Source organism: Rhinopithecus bieti, unplaced genomic scaffold, assembly GCF_001698545.2.
Source record: "Rhinopithecus bieti isolate Rb0 unplaced genomic scaffold, ASM169854v2 scaffold_12478, whole genome shotgun sequence".
In the NCBI taxonomy this organism is placed as follows: Eukaryota; Metazoa; Chordata; class Mammalia; order Primates; family Cercopithecidae; genus Rhinopithecus; species Rhinopithecus bieti.
Window position 1 is genome coordinate 1,197,187 of NW_016807367.1, and position 12,324 is coordinate 1,209,510.

Below are 12,324 nucleotides of genomic sequence, written 5' to 3' on the forward strand. Positions count from 1 at the left end.
AAAAAAAAAAAAAAAAAAAAAAAAGATGTGTATAGGCCTGGTGAGGTGGCTCACCCCTGTAATGCCAGCACTTTGGAAAGCCAAGGCAGGATTATTTGAGCCCAGAAGTTCGAGACCAGCCTGGGCAACATGGTGAGATTTTGTCTCTACAAAAAAAAAAAAAAAGTCCACAAGTTATCTGACACTTCTCCCTTCAAAAAGGGAAGCCTAATTCCACTCCCAAAAATAGAACTAAGTATGTTCTAAACAGCACTGTGGCTTCCTCTTTGATCTCTTTCTTGGATCACTTGCTCTGGTGAAAGTCATCTGCCCCGCCATAAAGACACTCAAGCAGCCCCATGAAGAGGTCCAAGTGGTGGAGCTACAAGGCCTGCTATCAACAATAGGCAATATCTTGCCAGGTCTATGAGCCGGCCACCTTGGCAGTGAACCCTCAGTCCTAGTCAAGCCTCCAGATGATTGCATCCCTGGCTGACATCCTGATTGCAATCTCATAAGAAACCCTGAGCCAGAATTATCCAGGTAAGTCACTCCCAAATTCCTGAATCTCAGAAACTGTAAGATAATAAACATTATATTTTAAATTTTTAATTAAAATGGACGTGTATTGCTTGTATAATCAAAACAGAGAAAAAAGGAAATAAGAGAAAAATGGAAATAAAACTCGGTCTTAGGTTCATTAACACAGCTGTGTGATCCCCAGATGGGGGTATCTTGGTCTTTCAGCAGTTTGAGTGAAGAATCCTTGAGGGCTTTGAAGGGCCACAGGTATACTTCAAGTTATGATCAAAAAGTTGATGTTGGGCCAGGCGCAGTGGCTCACACCTGTAATCCCAGCACTTTGGGAGGCTGAGGCTAGTGGATCACTTGAGGTCGGGACTTCAAGACCAGCTGCCTGACCAACATGGAGAAACCCCATCTCTACTAAAAATACAAAATTAGCTGGGCGTGGTGGTACATGCCTGTAATCTCAGCTACTCGGGAGGCTGAGGCAGGAGAATCGCCTGAACCCGGGAGGCAGAGGTTGCGGTGAGCCGAGATTGTGCCATTGCACTCTAGCTTTGGCAACAAGAGCAAAATTCCGTCTGAAAAAAAAAATAAAAGGTTGATGCTGGCTGGATGTGGTGGCTCACATCTGTAATCTCAGCACTTTGGGAGACCGAGGTGGGTGAGTCACTTGAAGTCAGGAGTTCAAGACCAGCCTGACCAACATGGTGAAACCCTATCTCTACTAAAAATACAAAAATTATCCGGGCATGGTGGCACACGCCTATAATCCCAGCTACTTGGGAGGCTGAGACAGGAGAATCGCTTGAACCTGGGAGGCAGAGGTTTCAGTGAGCCAAAATTGCGCCACTGCACTCCAGTCTAGGCAATAGAGAGAGACTCTATCTCAAAAAATAGAAACCAAAGGCAGATGTTTTCTTGGGCCATGTTAGTGGAAATGCAGTGCCTGCAAGAGAGGTAACCTACATCAGGCTAGATCTGGGCCTTGAACACTGTCATTGAGATGGCATTCAGGGGCCCAAAGGTGCTTCTTCCTTCATCTTGGGCCTGTTCCCTCATAGTTCCTTCATCCCTTGTGTGCTCCCGAAAGACTGGGCTTATCTGCCTCCAGACACTCCGTGCTCTCTCTCACTGCTTAGGTGGCTCTTCCCATCCCCTCTTCCATGATGCTGCATTTTCCAGTGAGCAGACTAAGCTCAGAGCATCAGCAAAACTCTCTGTTTTTCTTTGAAACTTTGAACTTCATGGAAGTTGCTCACCTTCTGCCTAACCACAGGAGATGGCCCCAGAAAGTCTTCCCAGTACCCATGTGGGTGAGGGCCTTGCCTCCTGTTCCAGGTCCACCCACATCTTTCCTATTTGGCCGTGACCATGCCTTATTATTACTGTTGGTTTGGTTGTTGGCTTCTTACACAGACTATAAGCCACAGGAGGACAGGCCTCAACCTTATTTATTCTCTGCTATGGCCCCAAGGCCTGGCACACAGCAAATGTTCTGTATAGAGTCATGAATGAGTGAACAAACAAATAAATGAACAAACTCAGGGCACCAGAACAATCTCTTAAAGTGCCTGCAGGGCCAAGTTTGGCAGAAGAGCCTTCCTCTTTACAAACACAGATGGCAGAAGTAGGACAAGTCAAAGTGAATGTCAAATTTTGGTTCTAAATCAGGAAGAACCTTCTAACAACATGGACTGCATTGTGAAGTAGTGAGCTGTGGTCACCAAAGGGATTTACAAGAAGGCTGATGGACTCTCTATGAGGAACAGGCTGCAGAAAGAATTCCAGACTGGACAGAGGTTGTGAATTCCCAAGGTCCCAAGCCAGTTGGGCTGTTGAGGAAGCCATGAATGTATCTTTATGGCGAGGGAGGATTGAGGAGATAGATTTTTTTTCCACTTGAGGAACTTGCTTTTTTTGTTTGTTTGTTTTTGCTTTTTTCAGTTTTTTGAGACAGTCTCACTCTGTCGCCCAGGCTGGAGTGCAGTGGCCCGATCTCGGCTCACTGCAACCTCCACCTACCAGGTTCAAGTGATTATTGTGCCTCAGCCTTCTGAGTAGCTGGGACTACATACAGGCACTACGTGCCACCATGCCTGGCTAATTTTTTTTTTTTTGAGATGGAGTCTCGCTTTGTTGCCCAGGCTGGAGTGCAGTGGCGCATCTCAGCTCACTGCAAGCTCTGCCTCCCGGGTTCACGCCATTCTCCGGCCTCAGCCTCTTGAGTAGCGGGGACTACAGGTGCCGGCCACCACGCGTGGCTATTTTTTTGTATTTTTAGTAGAGACAGGGTTTCACCGTGTTAGCCAGGGTGGTATCAATCTCCTGACCTTGTGATCTGCCCGTCTCAGCCTCCCAAAGTGGTGGGATTACANAAATGACATTTTAGTGAACAGGCCATTTTCAACACTTGTGCCTTGGGGTGTGTTCACTGAAGCTTTATGAAAACTACTGATGTTTTCTCTATCTCCTTAAAGTTATGTCCATGCTTTAAAATGTCTCTGTAGAAGAGAAGTGGGGTTTATAATGTTTTTAAATTCTCTAAGATGTATTTGCTGCTTTCCAGACTTTGAAACTATTAAGCTTCTTAACTGCCTCTTATTGAGATACTTCTGGGGAAACTTCAGGGTCTCACAATGTCATTGCCATACAGTTTCACTACAGTTCTCTGAACCACAGCTGAAAGAGTTTTGTATTATTTTTTAATTCCCTCCCCAGATATCATACAGAACTATTACAATAAAGGTGGTGGGCAAAAAATAACGTAAGGAGCCTTTCCAATTATCTTAAGTTGCAGCTAACTCTGTAGTTTCTTTTTTGAGGCCAAATACACTGTATTTTACATTGTCAAAATATAATTTACATTAATCACTATGTTAATGAGTATGTAAAACATTATTTTGCATTGATGAATTTTGTATCTGCCTCCATTAAAAGCATAACAGCCATAAAATAATAATAATCCAATCAAAATGTTTCAACTAATTTTCAGGATTCCTAAGAATATAGCTTCATCCTACAATTTGTAAGCTAAGCACTAACAAAATACAAGAGAAATTCCCCAGCTTTACAAGATTCAGTAAGATACCTCAAAGTAGGCTATATCTAGTGTATTAGTCTGAGTTCATGCTGCTGATAAAGACATACCTGAGACTGGGTAATTTATACAGGAAAAAGGGTTTAATGGACTTACAGTTCTACATGGCTGAGGAAGCCTCACAATCACGGCAGAAGGCAAGGAGGAGCAAGTCATGTCTTACATGGATGGCAGCAGGCAAAGAGAGAGCTTGTACAGGGGAACTCCTGTTTTTAAAACCATCAGATCTCATGAGACTCATTCACTATCATGAGAAAAGCACAGGAAAAAGACCTGTCCCCATAATTCAATCACCTCCCACCAGGCTCCTCCCATGACATGTGGGGATTGTGGGAGTTACAATTCAAGATGAGATTTGGGTAGGGACACAGCCAAACCATATCAGTTATCTTTCTATTTATAGCACAACTATTTGCTCACAGAATTAATGAATGTATGCCATAATTCTGCATGGGTCAATAACTCCACTACACTGATTACTCAGTTAATTGATGTTTATAAAATGTACATTTTTTTCTAGATTTTACAGTAATATATGTTTACTTTAAGGACTTTCTTTTTAAACTGATTTCAATATATGGATATTTTCCTTCATTAAAAATTTGCTCAGCAGCAGCAGTCTGACTTGGGATATTTATCTTGAAATTGATCCAATGAATATTCTCAATTTCAATAACTACTCTGGCAAGAAAAAGCATACAGAATTTCCAAAATCAATACAGTAGATCAGTGTCTGCAGCACAGCACAATTCATACAGGCAATGCAGTGTTGTATCATGTGTTTCCATTTCTCAATGCTAATTGCTTTTGAAGATAAGCTGTCAAATGCCATTAATCTGTTTACCACATTCCACTCCTCCTCTCCCGCGACAGAAGGCTTTATTTTCTCTTTTTCAAATAATTTCAGAAATTTTTGTAGAGCAGGATGACTTCTTAAATAAGCAACTTTTAAATAGGTTTTAAATAGGTCACCGTGAGTGAAGAATAATAAAGAATGAATACCGAATTCATGAAGGGATTCTCTAAAGTTCTCTGTCCACTTTACCTTTTATCACTTTTCCAGTAAGATTCAGATTTCCAAATTTCTACTTTTAGGCTTAAATGTGCTTGTGAAGTCTCTATTTTTCTAAATTCCATCGCCATTAAATGTTTTGATACATTCCCACTGCTACCACCCTATTTCAAATCTAGACTTGAACTAGGAAGCACTGAGACCAACTATGATACCTGGGTAATTTCTCATATTCTCAAAGTTCCTTCACTTACAAAATGAAAACATTAAGATCTACGTATCAGGGTCGTGGTGAGTATGAATGAGACAGTATGCATGAGAGAGCCTGGGACAGGGCCCGGCATCAAGCAGGTGCTAATCGCCTCTAAGAAACGTTCCTCTTTTCTCTCTCCCTCCTCGGTCCTCCTTCCAGACTTCACAGCAAGACTCATCCTGAAAGGTGAATGTGATCTCCTTACCCTCCTACTCAAATTCCTCCAAAAGTTCACCGTACCCTAGGACAGTGGTTCTCAAAGTGTAGTCCCCAGACCAGCAGCACCTCTTGCACTTGCCTTTCCAAACTTCCTCTAAGGAGAGTTTACTTACTATCTTCCAAACCTGCCACTCTCCCAACCCCAAGATTTAATTCATCTTTTACATCCTTCCCCCTCTATGATCTCTCTCCTATACTACTGAGCTTAAAATCTTTCCTGACGATCCCAGTCTCTAGGACTTTTTCTGATCTCTAATTCCAATTATTTCTAAATACAAAGAGTCTTCATCTTACAATGGGGTTTGTGTCTGGATAAACCCACTGTAAAGTCAAAAAATCTTTAACTGCACCGTTGCGTAAGTGTAGGACTGTACTAAGGTGAAAATCTGCATAGGTCACAAACTAGTTGCACCTGGCCCACCCAGAGAAGGTGTGGGTTAACTAAATTGGTTGCAAGTAACATTAAAATCAAGAAAAATTACGCAAAAATACAGATCTTTGGCCTGTGTTGGAGACAATCGGATCTGCGTTTGAGAGACCCACATTCCCATGTGGCAACAATCAGCTAAATGGTAAATGTTTCAAGCATTCACCAGCTCTTTCCATTCTAAATAAAGGTTTTCTTTTGACATCTTCAAATATCTCAAATGGTGATTTACATTTCTTATGGTTATGTAACTTTTCATGCTTGTTTTGTCTCTCCTAATAGGATACAGACCTTAAAGTACCCGTCCCTGTCTTTGACTTTTTAAAAACCTCTTGTTACCCTGAACACAAACCAGTATTTAGTGCAAAATTATTGTAAAAGAATATTCTGAACATTGTAGACAACCGCAAAATGCTGAATAATCCACACAGTTTTTCTGGAAACTTTTGGCTTTCTACCAAGTTGGAAAAGTTTTATTAGCTTATGTTTTCCAAACATATGGATTAGGGTACAACTCTTAAGAGATAATAAATAAAATTTTTTTATCATATTATTTTGGTTTAGGTTGTCTTTCATTTTCTAATGAGAAATACGTATGAAGACAGCATGCCCTCTGCTGACATTTAGCCCCTGCCCGGCACAGCATGTGACAGAACCTAGATACTGTTTGTAACTTTTAGTTTGAATTCTACTTTTATATCCTGGATTTTATTTCCCGGAAGAGTTTTAATTTCACTCTTTGGTAGGAGTCATAGTGGCTTTTTCCGACCCGGCCTCAGGTTAACTATTCACCTGGTTTGGCAGCGACAAAGGATGAGCTACCTTAACAAAGCTGCCTTGCTGTGGCTCAAAGATAACCTGAGAAACCTAACCAAAATGAGAATTTTAAAACACTGTTTACGTGTTAAACCTTCTATTTGAACCCATTTGCCGATTCCTGCCTGTCCACACATATCCGCACCCCTAACATCAATATCAGGAGAATATTCGATAATACTCTCCTTTTCCTTCCCCCACCCCAAATCCTCCAGGGGGCGCCCCGGAGGACCGCGCTGGCCCCCCGGCGGGAGGGCGGCCATAGGCGGGAGCCCAGGCCCGACTCCCTAACGCCGCGCGCACTCCCCATACTCACCCGCCCGAAGTCACGGAAGTGCCGCTTGACCCCGCCCCTTCCGCCGGATCCTCCCACGCAGAAGCAGCGCCGACTGCAGGCGCGTGGGGCCCGGAGATCGCCTGGGGCCGGGTGGCGGCGCGGGGCATGGCCAGGGTCCCCGCGGACGTGGCCGCGCAATTCCGGCGTGTGGCGGAGAGCGCGTGAGCGTGAAGGGCTCCCAGCTTGCGGCAGGCTGCGGAAGCTCTGCGCCAGGAAGTTCTCTGGCGGGGGAGGGGAGGGCGGTTTAAGGCCTTTAGGGTAGGTTTTGCCCTTTTTAAGGTCCCCGTGGAATCTTTCGCCTCCGAAGTTCGAGGGTAACTTTCGTTCCCTCCCGGCCTTCGCGACGGAGTCGGACGGAGGCCGAGTCCTGCTGTCAGCCCCAGCAGCCTGGGGCCAGGACCCCCGGAGCCCCTTCTTCCACTGTTTGGAAACTTATAATGTGGGGTGAGGGAGAGACGCGTTACGTTTTACAGACCGGTGAATTTAAAGACATTCAAGCTTCTCATAGTGATTTGAAGAAATGCTCAGCGTTCGGCCGAAATAGAGTTTTACGTTTTTAAACCATGGCATGGTTTTTAAAGGTTGAAGTTCCCACAATTTTTTTCTCTTGAAAGGCACCCATTCGTTTTGATTAGTATTTCTGAACATGCACCCAAAGCCAGGACTACGGCCTCACTGCTGCAGGGATGTCCACGGGAAATCCCAAGGGGGGAAAGGCACAAGCCTGAAATGGCATAATATTTGCTACCTCACTGCGTGGGCGGAGTGGTAACTGATTTTTTAAAAACCTCTTAGATGACGTAATAAGTACTAAAGCCGTTGTATGCTATTCTAGAATTTTTGAGAAAAACTTAATCACCCAAATGTTTGCTATAATGTGATAAAGATAGCATCCATAGGCAACAGCCAGAATCGAATTATGACAAGTAGGTATGGTTATAAATGGGGGTCATGCAGTATAATTAGTATATGGAATCAAGATGTCAGTCCTCACACAGAATTTGTGTAATGACATGCATTTGGGAGGCTTCAGGCCTTTTCAACTATTAGATACAGGTTGATTCTTACTGAATATGGAATAATAAAAAATGAATTACTGGTCTCACCATTTTCATTATTACTATTTGGACTAAAAGACTACCACTTTTACTCCAAAGAGTGATTGTAGACCCAATAGTCAATGACAGAAATTTAAGCACAAGTCTAAATGAAGCCGAGGATCTAGTGGAGAGAACATAGAATCAGACCTTTCAAATCTCAGTTATTGAACACAAACAGAATGACAGTTCTTGAGACGTTTTACTTCCTTTCTTTAAACTTGGCGTTGCTCATCTGAACAATTGTTTTGATAAGGGTTACGTTTCATGAAAGCCCAGTTTGTGCTACCTTAGAAGAAGTTTGTTAATTTTAAAATTGAGTTAATCTTTAACTTGCTTTTCATTCTACAAACTCTAAAACACTTTCATGCATGTCACTTTTTTATTCAGAAGTTTTCTAAACAGTACAGCTTTGGGAACACATTTCTGTGGAACTTTAGTCTCTTGCAAAATGTTAATAGATGCTTCATGGGAAAAAAGTTGCTAGCATTACCAATACCGGCGAAAATATGAACCTGTCATTATGAGGCTATGGGAAATACACCTACGTAACACTCTTGCCAAAAACGTTTAACCTGCATCTGATTGTGAGGAAACACTCGGATAAATTCAGAATGTGATTTGTTTGGACCTTTCAATAAGGTTAATGTGGAAGACAATAAAAAAAGGCAGGAGGACTGATTTACATTAAAGACAGCTGTCAACTAGATAGCCTTAAGGATTTAAAAAATTTGAACCTGGGCCGGGCGCAGTGACTTACGCCTGGAATCTCAGCACTTTGGGAGGCGGAGGCGGGTGGATCGTGAGGTCAAGAGATCAAAACCATCCTGGCCAACATGGTGAAACCCTATCTCTACTAAAATACAAAAATGAGCTGGGCGTGGTGGCGCGTGCCTGTAGTCCTAGCTACTCTGAAGGCTGAGGCAGGAGAATCACCTGAACCTGGGAGGCAGAGGTTGCAGTGAGCCGAGATTGGGCCACTGCACTCTAGCCTGGCGACAGACAGAGACTCCAGTCTCAACAAAACAAAACAAAAAAACGGTTGTTTCAGGTGAATAGTACATGAATGTTCTTTTAACTCCTCTATAGATTTGAAAATTTTCAAAATAAATAGTTGAGGACAAATTGTAGCTAGCAATGCTGGAAACCCATTTCTGCCTCCCAGCAGGTGGCAGCAAATTAATACTCCATAAGGTACAGGAAAATCATTGCAATTTCCTTGTGCTGGTAAATGTTTTGGATGTTGCAGACTGGCTTTTTTTAGGGATAGGAGCCAAAAGAATATTGTTGCCAGATTATGGATGTTTATGTTAATTTATCAACTAGTTGGGAAAGTACTTATTGTTGTTCTTCATTGCTCATCTCTCACAGAACCAAAAGTATATTTGTAAGCTCTTTTATTGGAATAACAGTCAAGCTCATGTTACTTCATAAACACTCTCCATAATCATTAATTGGCTAATATCCATCAATACAACATTTCAAAGTTTATGAAATACAACTAAAGTATTCTCAGAGGGAAATTTATAGTTTTTTCATGCCTTTGTTAGAAAAGAAGAAAAAAAATCAGTGATCTAAGTCAGGATCAGCAAACTGTGGTCTACAGGCCAAGTCCAGTGCATAGTCTTCTTTTGTACAGCCTACAAAACTCTAGAAAACTCATTTTAAAACAGACAAATTACCAGTATCTGGAATGAAAGAACACTAAAGATTCTGCAGACATTAAAACATGGGTCTCAACCAGAGGGTTTTTCCCCCCAAGGAACATTTGGCAATGTCCAGAGACATTTTTGGTTGTCACAGTTGGAGAGTCTGCTATCAGAAGACAGAGGCCAGGGAAACAGCTGAATATTCTGCAATGCACAGGACAGTCCCCTACAGCAATTTGCTGGCCTGCAACGTCGATAGTGCTAAGATTGAAAAATTCTATTTAAAACCATAAAATAATATAAACAAATTTATACCAATAAAATCTGATAACTTAGAATAAAAAGTTTTTGGGGCCAGGCATGGTGGCTCATACCTGTAATCCCAGCACTTTGGGAGGCCGAGGAGGGTGGATCACTTGAGGTGAGGAGTTTGAGACCAGCCAGGCCAACTCGGAGAAACCCCGTCTCTACAAAAATACAAAAATTAGCCGGGTGTGGTGGCATGCACCTGTAATCCCAGCTACTTGGTAGGCTGAGGCAGGAGAATCGCTTGAACCTGGAGGCAGAAGTTGTGAGTTGAGCGTGCACCACTGCACTCCAGCCTGGATGACGGCGAGACTCTGTCTCAAGAAAAAAAGTTTTTTGGGAAAAAAAAAAACAAACATCAAAACACTGAAGAAGAAATAGAAAATCTGAGTACTTGCATATTTGTTACAGAATTTGAATTCATAATTTAAAAATACAAAGAAAACCATCCCCGCTAGTGAATTTTATCTAGCATTTAAATAACACACAATGTCAATTTTATATAAATTCAGAGAATAGAGGAGGAAGGAGTAACAGCAGAGCCTTCGGAAAAATCTAACAGACATTAGAGAAAAAAAAACACAAACTAATATTACTCACTAATACAGATGCAAAATTCCTATAGAAAATACTAGAAAATTGAACCCAGAAAAAAATAAAATACAATGGCCAATTGTGGTTTATCCAGAATGCAAGATTTGCCCAACATTAATAAACAGTAATTTACAACATTAATAAAGGAGAAAAAATAATGGCAGAAAAAGCATTTGACATAATTTATTGCCAACTCATGATAACAATCACAAAACTAGAAATAAAAGAGAACTTTATAAAGGACATCTGTGAAAGATCAATAGCTATTATGCTTAATGGTGAAATATCCAATCCTAGGATTGGGAACGAGGTAAAGCTGGCGGCTCTCATCACTTCTATTCAGCTTTGTATCAGAAATTCTAGACAGTACAATAAATAATTAAAATAATAAAAGATAAATATTAGAAAACTGCAAAACTGTCTGTTCACAGTGGTCTATGTAGAAAATGTTTTTCAAAGCTACTAAATAAATTGTATTTTGTAGACTATCCATGTGGAAAATCTTCAACATCTACTGGATGTTGAAGTCATGGGGTAAAAGCTCAGTATATATAAAAAAATACTGGCCGGGCGCGGTGGCTCAAGCCTGTAATCCCAGCACTTTGGGAGGCCGAGGCGGGCGGATCACAAGGTCAGGAGGTCGAGACCATCCTGGCTAACACAGTGAAACCCCGTCTCCACTTAAAAAATACAAAAAATTAGCCGGGCGAGATGGCGGCGCCTGTAGTCCCAGCTACTCGGGAGGCTGAGGCAGGAGAATGGCGTGGACCCGGGAGGCGGAGCTTGCAGTGAGCTGAGATCCGGCCACTGCACTCCAGCCTGGGCGACAGAGTGAGACTCCGTCTCAAAAAAAAAAAAAAAAAATACTTTATATACTAGTAAGCAGCAGTTGGAAAATGACATGTTAAAATATGCCATTTATAATAGTACAGATGATCCCTGACTTAGGACGGTTTGACTTAACGATTTTTTTTACTTTATAATGATGTGAAAGTGATAGACATTCAGAATGCTCCTCAGGTTACAATGGGGTTACATTCAGATAAACCCATTGTAAGTAGAAAATATTAAGTTGAAACCCCACTACAATTTACAGTATTTTCCATTTAGGATGGGTTTATTCAGACATAACCTTATCATAAGTTGAGGAGCATCTGTATTATAAATACCTAGGAATACGTTTAATGAAAGACATGCAAGAGCTGTACTCTAAAGTGACAAAACATTGCTTAAAGGAAAGAGCTAAATAAATGGAGAGATGTGCCATATTTATGCATACTGAACATATGCCAAGAAAGACCATATTCTGGGTTATAAATCTCAATTTATAAGGATGAAAATCATACAAAGTATTGTTCTCCAACCACAATGGAATTAGAAGTCAATAATAGGTCTTTGGAAATCTCCAAACCTCAATAATCAGAGGCGCAGATTTTCCAGACTGCTGGCCTCAAAAGTTCAGACTGACACTGAAGACATTCTTCTCTGCACAGCCAAGCCAATTGATTCACATGGGAAATAATTATGGACATATTGCCACATTCTAACCAACTGCACTAACCTGGCACTGCCCTGAGATTGGGGTATGCTGGAAGCAACTGCAGACGGCTGTATACTTTATTGTACTAAAACAGAGTTACAGCATATTTAAAATTCATGAAATTGTTCCCATTTCTTGCTTTCCTTCCCTCACAGTCTGAAAATACTGATGAAAAATCTGGGAACAAGATTCTAAGTGTAGTTGACAAAACAGAAAATCTGTTCCTGGACAGCTTTTGATGAATTTAATAAGTACAGAGATAATGAACATAGACTACATTTACATAATGGCATAACAAAAATTCATTGAACAATGCTAACTGGGGGAAACTACAGTTTGGAAACTGAATGTAAGATTGTGGTTCTGGCAAGATTACTCATTCTATTTAATGATTACACATGGTGTTGAAGGGGATGGGGGAATAGTCCATTTTGTGCTGCTATAACAGAATACCTGAGACTGGGTAATTT

General features: G+C 41.4%; 1 protein-coding gene across 3 annotated transcripts in view; it reads right to left on the bottom strand.

Moving 5' to 3' along the window:
* Positions 1-7,588, bottom strand: part of MMAA (metabolism of cobalamin associated A) — a 45,396-nt gene extending 37,808 nt beyond the window's left edge. The window contains exon 1 of one of the 3 annotated variants that reach the window (XM_017881516.1): positions 6,648-7,588. The gene's annotated coding sequence lies outside the window, so the exon portion shown is untranslated. Of the gene's footprint in view, positions 1-3,700; positions 3,733-6,647 lie in introns of those variants that run through there. The other 2 variants (XM_017881514.1, XM_017881515.1) reach the window with 2 other exon arrangements.
* Between the last annotated feature and the right edge of the window lie 4,736 nt (positions 7,589-12,324).